Source organism: Manis javanica, chromosome 12 (assembly GCF_040802235.1).
Source record: "Manis javanica isolate MJ-LG chromosome 12, MJ_LKY, whole genome shotgun sequence".
Lineage (NCBI taxonomy): Eukaryota > Metazoa > Chordata > Mammalia > Pholidota > Manidae > Manis > Manis javanica.
Genome location: NC_133167.1, coordinates 98,074,953 through 98,090,830, shown reverse-complemented (window position 1 = coordinate 98,090,830; position 15,878 = coordinate 98,074,953).

The following is a 15,878-nucleotide window of genomic DNA, read 5'->3' as shown; positions in this document are numbered from 1 at the left end:
AGGAGAGGGATGGGGAACACAGACACATTTTGCCTGGCATTTAGATTCAGCTAAAAATCATCAAATTTCACAGCTGAACTGCAAACATGACTCAGTCAGAGGTTTAACTTGCCTTCTCTTTTCAACAAGGCCACACATCCATATATATCAGTTCAAACAACTATGTCTTTCAGTGATTATATATTAAAAGCAGATTCTATTAATCAATAGTATTATGAAATTATGGCTGCATCCATTAAAAGTTCTTTTTACTGGCAGTTAAAACTTGAGGGCAGTGGTTTTCAAACTTCAGTGTGCATAAAAAACATCTGGAAAACGTAAAAAATGCAGATTCTAGGCGCCCGCCTGCAGAGTCTCACTGAGTAGATCTGGAATGAAACCTCAGAAATTGGATTTTTTAACAAGCACCCCAGGTGAAACTTACACTACAGTCTTTCAATCTTAATGTGATTTTTATAATCCCAATTCATTTAAATCCTTTGAAGAAAAGAACAAATGGAAGGAGGACAGCCCAAAATGCATCTTGACAGTTTTGTAGATAGCTTACTCTGGCTTTTAGATTTTAAATCAAAATTTTATGACATATTAATCCATAATATGACTGCATTTTTGAACCAAACAAAGCAAAGATGTGTTTCCAGAAAATTATTCGGCTCCCCAAAGCAAATACCTTTCAGTGGGATATTTCAAGGAGCCTAGTTTTATACGTTCAAGTTAATAGTCTTGGGCACAGTATTTAATTTAAGCTCAAGGCTTTAAGTTTTTGCATTCACTTTAATAGTACACAAAAATAGTATAAAAGTAATGGGACCAATTCAAGATGCTTAGATAGCTGCAGCATATTCAATCAGCAGTAAAATATTACTTCAACATTTCTCCAAATATAAAGCTCAATGTTTGTCATCACAATAGCCACATTCATTTTTTGACTTGAAAAGTCTAAGACTTCAACTACTAACTTTTCATGATAGAATCAAGGATGGCAAATCTAATCAAATGTATGATATAAAATGTAGTAATTACTCTTTTCAAATCAACCTAACAACTTGAAAAACCTGTATGGCATCATTTGTTTTGTTTTGTTTTTGTTCTATGTACTTGACATTGGGTTTTACTTCCTATAGTCCTTATCACAGCTGGCTTCATGGGGGTATAATATGCATAGTCACACAGAACCCAGAGCTAGGTTTAATGCTCTACTGTCACCATCTTGAAATTCTTAGTAATTGCTGAACGTGGTGCCTCACCTTTTTATTTTTCACTGGGTCCTAGAAATTATGTACCTAGCCCTGCTCCTTAACAATATTTAGGTGTGATTTTCTTCCAACAAATATTACAAGCATTAATGTACTGCTTTGGTGTACCCAGAATCCACTAGTGTACTTGTTCACTATACATGCATTTATTTTCAAAAACTGGACTACAATAGAGAATAAGGCAGTTATTAAGAATAGGCAGTTCCTGTTCTCAAGAAATTTCAAATCCAGTGAAATCATTATCACTATGTTAGAGAGGATGCATGAAATATTCCCCATGAGTTATCTTCATGAATATACACTCACAATTTCATATGCATTTATTTTTATATGAACAGAAACATTACAGCTGTTATTCCAAATATAAGGGGATTGGGACTATGTCTAAAAATCAGATACTTCAAGAAACTTTAAATCATGAGAAAAACAAAATTGTTCACTATTTAATGGTTGAGACAGAGAAAGGAAGGCATAGCTACAGTGGTTCACAATACCAAAAGCACCCTGTGAAAATATTCCTCAGTAACACCAGAAGATGACTCTGGAAGACATAAATCATTTTCTTCCTTCCACCTGAGTATGGATACTCGTATCTCCATTAACCGGATTCAAGAAACAACCAGAGTATGTCTGACTTCAGTTTCACATACACATGTGCTAATAATCTCCACACAAGCTTTGGGAGAAAGAGCAAAAATGGAACCAATCTGGAATTTGTATAGGCCACAGAGTGCAGGTCAATAGCAGTTATTCTTAAAACTGCATGTTTTAAAAAGTTAAAATAAAAATACTGAGCTACAAGGTGGCCATATATGTGCTTCAAGAAGCAAATGCCTATTAATGGATTTTACAGGAGTTTTCTGCCCTAGAAATTAAAGGTTAACATATTCACAGAGGTTGGACCCAGCCATATGATACATTTTCTGGTCATACCTCATCCCCAGACATCCTGAATTCTGTTTGTTCAACAGGCAGCAGCTCCTCAAACGGCACCTCCATGTTAACTTCCCAAATACTGTAATTGTGCTTTTGCTATAGTCAGTTTCTGCCTCCAAAACCCTTTCAGAAAAAGTTACTCTACAGACCAAAGGTTTCCAGTATTTGAAATTTTACCACTGATACTAATATTTTGGGGTTTTTTTGAACAAGGATGAAAATCTTTTGCAAATTGTACTATATAGTTCTATCTTTATAAATACTGTATTTCATAGAAAGTAGTTTAGATTTTTCTTTATGACCCCAAATTATAATTTAGATCATTGACCAAAGATTTCTATCCAGATAAAATGAAGTAGGTTTGCATTCCCACCTGAAGAAATAATAAAGTAGAAAAACACACATGAAACAATAATTTTCAGGGCACTAAATCAGCTAACAAAGTATAGTAGTATCTGAGAGATGAGAAACAGATGAGGTGAACCCCACAGTCACCCTAGCTTACTGATGTGAGTTCCCAGAGTGTGATGAGGGGAGGCTAAACTCAGGTAGTGCTTAACAGACTCCCTAAGTTAAAGACATGCAGCTAATAATCTGGGGAGTTCAAGTGGAGACCAAGTTGTCCAACATACTAGAGAAAAGAAAACTGCAGAAAGAGAACTCTGCTGTATTAGGGTACTCTAGAGCAACAGATCCAATAAGAGATATATACAAAGATATATATATAAACATATGGAATTGGCTGACATGTCATAGGCTGACAAGTCCCTAGATCTGCAACTGGCAAGACAGAGGCCCAGGAAAGCCAGTGGTGTAGTTCCAGTCCATAGGCTGCAGGCTCAAGACTCAGGAGAAGCCAGTATTCCAGTTCAAAGACAGGCAGGAAGAATTCTCCCTTCTTTGGGGGAAGGTCAGTCTCTTTATTCTATTCAAACCTTTGACTGATTGGATGAGGCCCACCCACAATCTGGGGAATCTGCTTTACTCAGTCTACCAACTCAAATATTAATCTTATACAGAAACACCCTTATAGACACATGCAGAATAATGTTTGGCCAAATGTCTATCCATTTTATGGCCCACTAAAACTGACTCATAAAATTACCCATCATAACCTTTTAGAGTATTCAGCAGAATACTGATTAGTGCATTCATGTAACAAAATCATTTGAATTAAGAAAAGTGAACTACCCAAAAGAAATAGGGGGAGAGATGCCAAGCACTCACACAGAAATGAAAACACTGTCTTTTCCTATCAGCCAGCACAGAAACTCATAATTAATGGATTATTAGAGAGAGAACTCAGAAGGATCTTGCCTCCATGTTTTGGGACAATTATCCTTAGACTAAATGCTGCTCTGCTCTCACAAACAAATAGTGAAAGCAAGACTTGAGAAGATTAAACTGGTTCCTGATAATGTAACTGTGTCCCAGAACAAAACTCAAGAATATTATAAAACACAAAAATATTCAGAATCCTAAAAGATAAAATTTACAATGTATGGCATTCAATCAAAAATCACGAGGCATGCAGAGAAGCAGAAAAATTCTTCTCATAATAAAGAGAAAAGCCAATCAATTGAAACTGACCCAGAATTTACACAGATGTTAGAATCACCAGAAAAGAACATTAAAACAGTTATTATGATTGTATTCCATATGTTTAAAAAGTTAAGTAGAGGCATGAGAGATATTAAAAAGGTCCAAATTGAACTTCTAGAGATGAAAACTTTAGTTTTCTAAGGTTAAAAGATATACACCAGATGGAAAAAACAGATTAGATATTGAAGAATAAAATAATAGTAAACTTGAAAAGCAGGGCAATAAGAACTATCTACAAAATACAAAGAAACAAAAATAAGGATGACAGCAGATCTCTCATTGGAAACTGCAAGTAAGAAGACAGTGGAGCAATATTCTTAAAATACTGAAAGAAAAAAAAGCAACCTAAAATTCTCTGGCCAGTGAAAATACATTTCAGAAATGAAGGTAAATTAATTTTTCAGACATATATAAAGCAGAAATAATTCATTAGCATCACACTGCACTGTAAGAAATGTTGTAGATGATTGATCAATTCACAATGTTAATGCAGAGTAGTCCTCAAGGTCTATTGAAGTAATAATCTTATTTTACACCTAAACTACCCCTAAATGACTCCAGTAAGCTGATTTTGTTTTGTTTTGTTTTTGTTATGTTTTAGATTATGTGCCTAATTTCACAATTGTCTTTTTCAGACTTTCAATTACCAGTTATCACAAATATCACTGTCCTTTTCTATAATGGTCCCTCTTTTCTGTCCTAATTTGCTGCTTCTGATCAGCAAATTTAGAAACTAGATAAGAAAATTTACTAGAATTGTCAATAAATGAAGCTGAAATAGCTTCATAAGCTATAAGTCATTAATTTTTTGTGACATATCCAGTGACTTATTCACTGAGGAGCTTTTTTACCCCAACACTATCCTGCAAAATAATATACCTATTGTAAGAAAAGCTACTACATATTGAATGCCTACTATATTATAGTCATTTCCCCAGATCCTTTACATATATTATTTCCAATCTTTTCCCTAGCCTTAGAACCTCTAAAAACTGTTTCCAAAGTAAATAATACAGGTAAAGAGGTAGAAAGGTAAAGAGCTTTAGTCTATCAACTTTGAATCCAGATATTCCAAGTTAAAATGTCAGCTCTGCTGCTTCCTAGCACTACATCTGTAGATGATTCACTTAGCCTCACATTCTTTACCTAGGGAACTCCAAAAGTCACCCTTGTACCACTGTATTACCTGCCCCTCTAATTACTGGAAGCACAGTATACAATAGGGCACTCAAATATATATGAGAATTATATATTTAGAATCTATGTTAAAACATTTATTTAGAATAAATATAAATATATGCTTAGAAGATATGTATGTGTATATATATATACATGTAAAGGTATATATATTTAGAATTTAATTAATTTTCATAAAACAACACAATACCATTAAAAGTTATCACCATACATTTCCTAACTCTTGTTACCTTGATCTTACTCTACCAAATTACTATGTTAAGAAAATTGAAAATTTCAAACACATAAATGGCATACTCTCAGAATCTCAGTGATAACTAGATTGATCACCCACCTCTAATAATCTCCCAAGGTTAGCAAGTACCACAAAATTTCCTTAAGGGAACCCAAAATCTGCCACGAACACCAGAAAGGGAAATTGGGCCCAGTAGCATGATAGAGGGTTACATTCCACCTGTCATGCCAAAGTATGTTGCCAGAATAATCTTCAGGGACAGTGATTTAGCAATGAACCGTAATGCAAGTAATGCAGTCACACAGCTGAAATAACCCCTATTTAGGGCTGATTCTCAAGATGTTGAAGGATATACTGTTTGCTCTTAAAGACACATTTATTCTCTCAATGTTCATTCAGTATTTTACTGGCAGTAATCTATAGGAATGTCATTTCATTTATGTTTTTCATATGTTTTGGATTTATAGATGGCTTCTTTTGCAAATGATCAATGAACTACAACTCTTGAGTCTTTGAGTCATAATAGGAAACCTTTAATACATAGGTAGACCTAACCCTTCTTCTGATTTTATTTGGACCCCAGATTAACATTGCTCTCCTCACAGACACTGCTGCCCATGAGTAATTCATACTCCGTTGGATTCTTACAACATCTCATTCAGTGCAGCCTCTCTGAAAGTTAAAGAATGAGCAGTGAATTATCTGTGAGTACAGGCCAAAGAGTTAATCATTTCACAGCATAGTAGGAAGATAACTAATGGACTGAAGGCCAAAAGCCAAGTCAACACCAGCGGCCATTTCCTACCACTTTGTCTCCTGGCCGCTTCATCCTCTAGCTCCTTTCTTTCTCTGTTCATCTGTCTTCGTGTCTCTCTCCATTCATCTGCTCTCACTTCTTCCTCTTCTTTCCTTGCCTTCTCTTTTATTTTCCTCCATTTCTTTTGCCCCTTTCCCTTATATTTTCCCTCATTCTTTTCACTACCCTTTATGTAATATAAAATTCAAATCTAGCTGTTATATTTGTTGGGATATGTTTTAGAGTCCTGCTCTTCTAAAAATTGGAACAAATGAAAACATTAACACATGTCTCAAGAATTAAGCAGCGTTCCCCATGGCTTTTTGCCCTGAGTGGATGAGCCGTATATTAGACCCCACAGATCTGAAGCTCTTCTTTATTCAAGGCCCCCAGAGATTCAGGACTTGACTTAGTCTTCATGGTCAGCATCCAAGTGCCTTCACCACCTGATCTACTACTCATATCTGCTTCTGTCTCTCTTTTTCAAGCTACAGTTTCCAAAAAAAAAAAACACAATTCTTATCTTTGACTACATTTCCCATCTTCTTATTAATTACAAAATATAACTTATTTTTTAAAAATAATTCTTTTGGAAATGTAAGTTCACTTTTAAATTATCTCTGCTTTGGTAATAGCCTGAGAGAATGCTTTTCTTTTCTTTTGAGAAGCTGATAATGAATGTGATAGAAGAATGATAAATATGAGGCCAGGAGATTAAATACAACTTGATATAAGTTCTCTTTGATTATATCAAAAATCCAAAACAGTTTTTGAAAAATAGAGTTGTGTATTACATAGCCATAAAGGGTTGTTTTTGTGGAAGTATGCAAATATCCAATGTCTTTGCATAGAAACTGCCAGAGGACAGAGGAGAAAAATTCAATGGGGTTCATTATATGTGATGACAATTTCAACAACCTCAAAAAGACCCTAAATAGAAGCAGGGAATGAAATACTTAGAAATTCAATAAAAATAGAGGAAACTGAAAAAAAAAAAGAGCATAGATGGGCCATAATAGCCAGCTACTACGATAACCTTAAACCAGTCAACAAATATATATTGAAGGTCTATTCCATACTAAATCCTCTGCCAGATGTTAAAGCACACAGGAATGTGCATGTTCTAGTGCAGTGGAAAAGAAATGAAAAATAGAAATGCAATTTAGGGATAAAAGCAGGGCCAGTAGAACCATTTACAGTGGGCCCCTAATTCAGATATGGAGGTGGCATCTACCCAAATTGAAAGGGATTAGGAAGTGGAGAAGAAGGGTGAAAAAAGGATTCAGGTATAAAAACAATCTGGTTCAAGTACAGGGAGGAGGCAGGAGAGCACAGACATGGGAGGACATCCATTCAACACGCAGCATCTGCCATCCACGATTTGGCAGATTTTCTACAATTTTCTACATGTAGGAAAATGGTAAGTTAGTGCACTTTTCTCCACCTCCATTTTTTCATCTGTGTAAGGGACTTACAGTAAGGATAAAATGAGAGTGCTAGAAAGTGGCTAGCACAGAGTCTAGCACAAAGCATGCCACATAAGAGGTGTTCCACATAACTGCATTTCATCTAATCTAGTACACCAAAGACAATAGGTACATCATTATTCTAGGCAACATAAAGAAAAGAAAAAAAAAGCATTGCAATTAATATTAAGCTACAGTCAATTGTAAGATACATCCCAATATCAGAAAAACTAAAATGTGAGGGGAAAACCTGTAGTTTAGAATGCTTGAAATACAGTAAGTAGTTTATTCCCCTGACTCCATCCAGGACATCAAAACTGGAAAAAAATCCAAGATAAGACCATTATCAACTGTCAAAACAGATGTGAAAATTTAAACACAGAATGTCAGGAGGGCACCCATGGTATTGTAGCTATAAAATTTAAACAGAGAACGTCATGTAGGGCACCCATGGCTTTGTGATAGCCATGCATTTGCTTATTTCTTCTCAAGAGTCAGTATCATATTAATCAATCATCAACTATTGAACACTTATTGCTATAATCCATCAAATAATATGTTAGCAGCTGCATTCCCTCCTGCATCAATGCCAGGTGGCCTCTGCTATCTTTCAGGCAGGCCGTGGTCAGTTGGTCAGTATTTTAAGTGCCAGGGGCTGAAGAGAAGAAACTCTAACTGAAGAAACAGTATTAAAAGTTATCTACTCAAAACTTATCTCTATTTGCCTCATTAGATTTCATTCTAGCCCCTATTTGTAAATTCCCGGACTACTATTACCAATTTTTTAGGTATATTCAAATATCAGCCTGCATTCTTCAAATTAGCATTCCTACGAGATCAAACCTTGTCTGGCTACAGGTCCAAAGACCTTTTTGAAGAAAGGCACTGCCAAAGTTACTCTAACAGAAATGCTTGCTATTTTTTTTTTAAATCAATGATAAACACAGAAGGAAAATAGGAATTTTTAAAGATTTTCTTAACTCTAAGCAAAGCAAATATTGGTGATATTCTCCTAATTATAAATAAAAAATATCAAGGGGAGGCACTAAGCTACTTTCCAGAGATCGAGTTCTAAATGTTATTCATTGCTAGAGGAGCAAATCGTAAGAAAGGTAAAAGGCAAAGGATAGGACTCTAGAACACCCTGGCCAGTACAGCAGCCACAAGTCTGCGGGGCCGAGGGAGCGCTTGAAACGGGGCCAGCCCAAGCTGACGTGCTCTTGAGCGTAAAACATATACTGGGTTTTGAAGATTTGATACCAAAAAAAAAAAAGGAGTATTTTTATACTTATTTCAGCACACATTTTTATAATGTTTACATGTTGAAATAAAGAGTATTTTTGATGCATTGGGTTAAATAAAATATGTTTTTAAAATTAATTGCACATGTTCTTTTTTACTTCTTTTAATGTGGCTGTTGGAAAACTTTGAACTACATGAAGCCTCCCATTTGTGGCTCATGTATTTCTATAGGACAGTTCTCTTCCACAGGCAGCACTGTACAGAAGGCACAATTGCCTGGTGGGTCTCCAGAACAATGAAGGGGTACAGAGCTGTTTATTTAGTTCTCAGAGCCTCATTTCCTAACCATTCTATGCTAACCCATGCATTGAATGGATTCGCAACATGTTTTTGTGCCCATGAATTTAATATGTATCTAGCAATGCATTAAAGAAGACCTTATAAAATCAGCCACATGACCAGCAGGTGTCCTTTTGGTACACTAGGAACAGAAATGTCTGCAAAACGAGAACTTTTGTTCTTCCAAACAGCTACCCTACAAACTTAAAGATTTCATTTTCTTTCCTACACTTTTCCTGGCCCACTGAAGCATCATCTGAAGTGCCAACAATGTCGTGAGTCTGAATTCCTTTCAAGGATATAAGAAATATTCATTCAAAAATATATTAGGTAGTTTCTGCCAACTGTAGATTTTGCTAAGTCTTGAAACAAAGTAGTGTACTTTTTAAGCAACAAATTTAAAGGTGTCAGTGGTAGTGGGTTAGGTACCCCTGCAACTCATGGAATTCTCTGTGCCTGAGGAACCCATCACCCCACAAGACTCTCAGTCACCAGATCCCATGAGACAGTTAAGAGCTGCATCTGGTGACGTCATTATACTCGCAATGCCATGTCCATGCGGGAAGGAAAGAAAATGTGCAGACTGAGAATCCAAAGTTACAACCAGTGTTTGCTCATTATGCCCTTTACCACAAGTCATATCTCCATGTGGACAGGCATGAGCTGGACTGTGCAGGAGCCCTGAGTGCTGACACGCATGGAATGCCCTGAGGACCGTTCAAGGTACCAAATGGAACAAATAGTGATTAAGTAGTTCCCAAGGCCCTATGCTAAGGGATCCCAGTTTATGTAGGTTTTTTTTGGCCTATTGGGCCCAAACATGGAAAAGCTTTTAAATCTTCTGAAGAGATGCTAACGTGCAACCGAAGTTGAGGCTCGCTGAGCTGAAACAACAGGAAGCCTGCATCCCAATTGCCTGGAGGTCTTGTTAAAACACAGATTGCAGCGCTGACACAACCATCAGGTCTGGGGTGTGGCACTAGAAGCTGCATTCTCACAATTCCCAGGAGATGCTGATGCTTCTGGACCAAGGACCGCACGTTAAGGACACAGGACAACTCAGGTAGAGGAACGCATAGCCCCTCTGTGGCCTCTCATTTACCCCTTCCTCTGTAATAAGGTACAGCTGATCTCACTGTTGAGTTTGGGAGAAGAAACTGAGTGTGCTCAGCACAGCAACTTCTCTTTCCAGATGCGTGAGCCTGGAGAGACCTTGCGTCAGGGCAGGCTCTGTGTGCAGGGAGGAGGACAGCCCATTGCTTCTTCTTTCATTTGGTTTGGTTTGGAGAGGTAATGTTTAGTCTAGGGGAAGTAGTAAACCACAAAGCTAAAGTCGTTTCTCAACATGATTAGAATTGTTTAAATATATGAGATATTTTTAAATTTTGGTCTCCATTCATCTGCCTTCTGGGTCTCTCTCTCTCTCTCAGTACATTTTGAACTTCAGTAGGGAAAATATGAGTGTTACACATTAGCTTCCTAACATACCAACATAATTCTCCTCCTTTTGAAATGGTTTTTCTTTTTAGCCCTTTGCAAGCATTATAAAACTGTTTCACTAACTAGCAAACAGGGCTGTAAAACCTGAGGAGAAAACATGGCCCATGTTTGATGGGATCAATTATTTGAAGGAGGAAGAAGACAAATAGACATAACACACCCACAATAAACAGTTACTAACATGTACGGGCGAGTTCAGTGCTGCTCCACTCCACAAGCTTCACCTTGGTCAGCTCCACTTTTCTGACTACTATGACAGAAAGTACAGGAGGGGTGCTTGGACACTAGCAGGTAAGAAGCCCCAAATCAAGCAAATAGTTACTGAGCAGTAGTATAGTCATAGTAATAATAATAATAATAGGAGGAGGAGAAGTAGTAGCAGTAGTAGTTACTGTCGTGGTTTCTTCAAACCCCGGTTATGTTCCAGGTCACATCCTAATCACCTTCTACACAGTATCATCCCACTCAACAATTCTCTGCGTAGGTAGGTATTATTAAGTAAGGAAACTGAGGCATGCCTGGGTTAATATCTGGCCAAAATAAGAAGCGAAGCTGGAATTCCCAATCTGGTCTGTCTAGTTAGAAAGCTAGACAGTAGATGCTCCCTCCATTATACTGTGTGCACATAACTTAGCCAAGTGCCATTATGAGGGCTGTGAAAGATGTAAAGAAATAATATATGTAATACCAGCTCTCTGACTCAAAAAGCATGTAGCCCAGAGGAGATAAAAGTATATGTAAGAAAATTTAAATAACAACAAAAGATCCAAAGGTTAATACAGCATTATCTTTGATTCTAATCTAGGAAATATTTCAAAAATGGTGGTAACTGGGAGAAATACAAATGCATAAAACCCAAGTGATATAAAATATGATTGGTCCCTCATAATCTATTCTGCCTCCAGAAAAAAATATATCTAAATACAGTCTTAGGGAGATTGAGACCCATTATGCAAAGCATATTCTACTTCTCTAGTATCCTACTGACTCACTCAGACGCAGGACAACTCCTTTCTTCACACAGCTTTATTAATTTGGTGAATCTCTTCTGAAATCTCTCTAGGTTCCATACCTTGAGCACATTTGAAGGAACAATCCAGTAAACTCCAGACCACACAGTCCAAAAGAAGAGCCAAGTTCATGCCAATCGGTTTTAATTTACAAATAAAATTTTCTTTATTTCCCTCTAAACAAGAGGATGATGCTTTGATTGATAATAATGAAAAAATATTAGATAACTTGCCATTATATCCTAGCGAAGAAAAATGTGAGTATGACTCTAAAAACTGCATTGACATTCAGACAAAATTACAGCATCTCAGAGAAAAAGAAGTACATGGAACTGCTAGAATCAAATGTAACACAAAGAAAACAGAACTCCAGGAGAATCATAAAGTAGAATCACCAGTAAAGGCCACCTTGCAGTTCAGTGAAGAGAAGCAGTGGAGCAAGAGCAAAAAGAGAGCTGAATTAAGGGAATCCAAGACGGAACCACACTGGGCCAACAATGAACTGTGTGACTTTGGTAACTCATTGTACATCTCTGTGCCTTATTTCCTGATAAAACTGAAAGACCAAACCAGACCAAGTGTTCTTAGAATTGACTTAGGGGGAGCGTGGGCATGAAAAAATGCATCTTTATTTTCTCAGATACAACTACAATTTATAGCACTTCCTCCAATTACAAATATAAATGGTAAGCCAGAGTACTATTAGCAATATTTGTGATTTTGTTCCAAAATAAATTACAGGTATCATCATAAATATCACTTATAATCACCAGCTCCTCAAATTTAGAGTCATCGTTGAACTCCAGCTATTTCTTGTCATTTAATGCATTAAAGTAAAGCAGCACATACATTACTGTATCACAATATTCTTAAAATGTTTTAATAAATGTATCTGAACAGAATTAATTTCCTTAATACTTGTATGTATTTAGCTTATGCTTTTTAAAATGATTTTCTAAGGAACTTTACCAAATTGCCAACAGGGTCCCCTGGGCTTAACAGTGTCAAGAGCCATTACCAATAAGGTTGTAGAATTCTAACTCTGCCGGCTCAGAATCAGAGGTGCACGACTGACTGAGACACATATCGAGGACAATCGAGAGCAGGAGACTAAAGCTACCACCTTATGGGGAGGGAGGTGGCAGCTACAGACAACGGCATTGGAATCCAGTGACAACAGCATCAATCCAAGTGGATGACTAGGAAATGCTAAGAGAAAACAGAATAAGGTGGAGTGACTCAGATCATCAGTAGGAAATATTAGCCAGCAGCTGGCCCAGGCAGCCAGACTGATGCAGACTACAAAAGAGCCCACCCCTCCAAAAGGGTAAAAGTGTGTGGTACTCCCAACATTTGTTGACAGTCATGTCCTCATATGAGCTATTAGATGTGAGCAAGTCATGAGTGAATAGACACAGGGGATGCTATGGTCACACAGACTACACTCAGATGGAAGCACATGTCTGTACTTTGTTGAGAACTGGAAAACACTGCATGCTCTGGTATGTTAAATTCATGGCCGTTGATTGGAAGCACAAGGTAAAATTACAATAATGTGCTTCCTGGTAGGGTCTTCTGGGGTATGGCACGTGAACCACTGAGCAAGTCGACCTTAGAACCTTCTGGCAGTGAAAATAAAAGGTTCTCTGATAAAGAGAAGCATTCATAAGCTGAGAGGGCCCCTAGCAGTGAAATTTAAAAGCAGGAGATGAGGAGGTGGTTTGCATAAATTTTGACATGCCTAAGAAGCATCAGGGTGTTTGTTAAAAGTGCAGACTCAAGGAACTCGAACCAAACTTTCTGAATCAAGAGATCTGGAGGGGGATCTTCCACATTTGTACTTCACAGGCATTTCAGGATTATTATGATGCAGGTGATCTGCAGACCACACTTTGAGAAAACAAATGGATGATATTCCTAGTTGAGGAATTTTGAGTCAAAGAAGAGCGAAAGCAAACCTTGTGAGCTCATATTTACTGTAACCCAAGCACATGGGCAGAACCTTGCACATGGGTAAAAGAGTGGAAATGGGTTAAGAATAGGATTTTGCCTTCACAACCAGGTGGAAAATCAAAGAGTAAGAGAACAGTGAGGGAACAGGTGATGGTATATTGGTACAGCCACATGCATACCTCATCCAGCTATATAAGAGGTACACCTTATTAAAAATGATGTCTCTTTGGGGAGTAGTAGGCTGAAAGCTTCTAATGGGGAAAGGTTCAGACACCCAGAGGCAGCCCTTAAGGAAGACAGCTGGATTCAAAGCAGAAGTGGAAATCCCACCTCCCTTGTTGGCACACTATCTATGCAACAGCAAAAGCAGATCTAGAGACCCTCAGACTCTGGGGTGATCTGGCATTTCCCTGTAACTCTGTGAACTCATAGGGGGATACAGCTTCAACTATTCCTTAGCTCCTGTTGGAATGGTCCAATGGCCTGGCTGTCCAAATAAAGAGCATGATAGAGGGAGAACTGGATTCATCTCAACAGAACTGCCCAAATCCATTTCAGCCTCATCACAAATTCAGGTCAACCATTCTCAGTGCCATTCTCAGTCCATTATCTGAGTCTTCTCTTCATGTATCAGCAGTGAGATTGCAGACCTTCCTAGCCTCCACCTAAGCTCTTTAACCACCACTCCTGTTCAGAGCACAAAGAGAAGCCTTTCAAACAAAGATTAAAGGACTGCGCAAGAGGAGGCCTTGCAAACAAATATGTGACAACTCAGCACATTGTGTGGCTTCTCTAAAACAGGATCTGCACTTGAAACAAAGAGAAAGGAGAAATTAGTGACCATTCATGTGAATTATCTTAGGAATCACAACTTTAAATGTGAAAGTGGTTCTTTAAAAATGCCATTGAGTAGGGAAAGTGCCAGAAATTAATATCCAGTGACCACGTACATGCCAATTTCCTAAGATAAGTGTTTTATATGCAACAATCAAATCTGGTAGCACTAACCAACAATTTGGCAAATAGGATAGTATAGACTCACAAAAATCACATTGTCAGAGCTAGAAGGGTCCTGGGAGATCATCCCATCCAAGTATCTCATTTTGCACGTAAGAAAACAGGCCAAGAGAGAAATAACAAAACAGAGACTAGATATTCTTTTCTGCCTCCCATATCTAACCTCTTTTCAATGCCCCAGGGGTTCCCATATAAGCAGTCAGATGGGTGTATTGATAGCCCCTAGGAATTAAGCTCTTCATAAAAAATCAGAACATACATAGTGGACATAAATCTCAGTCTGAAAAATAATGTCAGATAGAATTATTTTAAAATTCTTTTCTGAGCTTCTAATTCCATTGGGATGGGGAAAAATTAGTATTGGCCAATTTGTTTCCTTCTCTTTTCTAGAAATTGTGTCCAAGTTTCAGGGGCCCATGGTAATGGGGGCGTGGTCCTAGATATCATCTCGGGCTAATCCAGCACCAGAGGAGATGTTTGTCTTCCTGTTGGGGAACTCCATCCTCATCCATACAAACTTATTGCCACCGATCACACATTCCTATTCATGTTTCTCCTAGTTGGTTTCTCCTAGTTTCTCTTGACTACTTCCATGCCATAGATAGAGACACCAAACCTGATTTCACACTTCAGTGCCACCCAATATCATGGGAAACTCTGAGACTCTTGTCTATGACATTCACCCAGGCTCACACTGCAGCCATCTCCTCTCATCACCTCTTCGTGGCTCTCTCCACGTGCAGGTCCTCACTGCTCTCAGATTCCACACAGCTTTCTTGGGATTTGTAGACAACTCAGAGTATGCCTGGAGACAGAAAGGAAGGCTTCTTTCTGTAGAGCTACTCTTCTAACAGCAGCCGGCTCTACCCCAACAGAGGAACTGCTCTAGTCTTGGGGATGAGAAAGAAGAAGTAAACCCTTTCTTCTCTTTGCTTCCTGGAGCCCTTTCTGGTTCCCTAACATCATAGATAATTAGAAATAAAATCAAAGGGGACCAATTTCCTTACATTTTCATCCTGTCATACCCTCAACTGAGGCAAAGAGCATGGTCTGCAGACGCAGATTTGGCGGGGGTGATGAGAAGAAGGATGGAAAGAAATGACTAAGTGTGTTCATTTCTGCTGCAGTTTATCACCGAGGATTAAAATCAATGGAAAATGAGGAAGGAGTTAAGGAGAAGGGGCATTTGAAATTTATCAAGACACAAAAAATAGCACTTTCTTATTTTGTAACTATATTGAATGACATGATTTTAAACAAATATAAATAGTTTGTCTCTAATACCATACAAGTGTTTTATTTCTCCTCTTATTTGCTGAATTTTTATGA